Source organism: Drosophila miranda, assembly GCF_003369915.1.
Source record: "Drosophila miranda strain MSH22 chromosome Y unlocalized genomic scaffold, D.miranda_PacBio2.1 Contig_Y2_pilon, whole genome shotgun sequence".
NCBI lineage: Eukaryota > Metazoa > Arthropoda > Insecta > Diptera > Drosophilidae > Drosophila > Drosophila miranda.
The window spans coordinates 29735706-29737255 of NW_022881614.1; the positions used below are offsets into that span (position 1 = coordinate 29735706).

At 46.0% G+C, this 1550-nt stretch overlaps 1 long non-coding RNA gene across 1 annotated transcript; it reads left to right on the forward strand.

Annotated features, from left to right (window-relative positions):
• Positions 1–302: 302 nt before the first annotated feature.
• Positions 303–1200, forward strand: LOC117193503. The gene is made up of 3 exons (XR_004474614.1): positions 303–821; positions 877–989; positions 1049–1200. It is a non-coding gene; the product is annotated as an uncharacterized LOC117193503 (long non-coding RNA).
• The last annotated feature ends 350 nt before the right edge of the window (positions 1201–1550 follow it).

The window sequence follows — 1550 nt, forward strand, 5'->3', positions numbered from 1 at the left end:
TTCAATTCAGAAAAAAACGTATCCCACCGCCGAGAGATACTGGTAATTGAATTGTCTGCAGTGTGAATTGGGCCGAATACATTTCGAGAGCAACAACTTCCTCACGGCATACATACATATGTACGAGAGTACGAGTATGTTTGATATATCAATTTCCCAAGTCGTGTAAACATATCAAATCGATCGTACAACTTGTCATGCCCAAACAGATCGCATAGACGCGACTTGTCAAACATAACTGTGACTGTGACCTGGACTGTGACGTATTGTGTTTGAAAGAAATTAACACGGCATCGGAATAAAAACCGGCAGAAAAATAGAGAATCAAACGAGCGCGAGACTGAGAGCACAGCTCCATTCAATTTTGGGCTGATGTCAGAAATGTTTGCCCGTTGTTGGGCTTTCAACGCCTGCGCAAAAGTCAAGCAGGACAAGCGGTACAAGCGTCATAAATTGAACTATAACATGCCAAACAATACCGGCACCAACGAGAACAACATTGGGAACAACACGAACACTTTTGTCATGCATTTGCGGCACACCCAACAAACAATTTAGTAAACACACATAGATACATACATGCGAGTAGAGATATGCATCAGCGAGGGGTTCATGGAGCGTGGACCGTGCTCTGTCTGGCTCTGCGACTGGGGCCTATCTATGCTAAACAGCTTGCAGTCGCCTCTAACTTATTCGATTTCACACGCAAAGTGGAGTATGTAAGCGGAGCAACAGCAAGGTGATCTGGAATGAAACCCCACCTCGATAGGCAAGTCTCTCTCCCTCTCCTCCTCTGGCCAATATCGCGATCGCTTAGTCATGTGAGTGTCGGCTGCAGTTGACTGATCAGAACCACTCGTACAACACAGCTTTCAGCACCAGGTCCAGCTCCAGCCCCAGCTGAGTTTAATGGATCCGCTCCCATATGCTGAAAGCACAAGTTAAGAGATACTCGTATAAAGAACAAATTGGAAACACACACACCTTGGGTATGATTGATAATTGCTCCTCGCATCACATTTATTACTAGGCATTAATCATCCCCCAGAATCTGGCCAATTCTGAAGCAGCCATAAATGATTCAATCATCAATTGGTGAGTGGGGATACGACCAGTACGAGTAAGAGTACGAGTATTCATGCAAACGCATTCACCATTATAATGAAATGCAAATGTATCAATTAAATTGTGCTCTATTTTGTCAGCAGCAGAATGGAACTGAAAGGGACTTGAATGGGATGTACAGATACAGATACAAAACAGAGAGAGCGAGAGGCAGAGATAGAGAGCCATGCGTAGAGACAGCACTCGGGCTGTCGAGTGGTGGTCGTCGCTCTGCTTGTTGACCTCGCACAATGAACGCCCAGAGACATGGAGCTCCACACAGGGCACATAGGGAACACAGGGCACACATGGAACACATGGAGAGTGGCCCGTCGCTGTGGAGTGCGCCAACAGAGCGTAGTTTCACTTACAATTAAGTGATGACGATGTCGATGGCGATGACGACAATTGTCCGCCACAAAGCCACGGGACATCAATAAAACTGA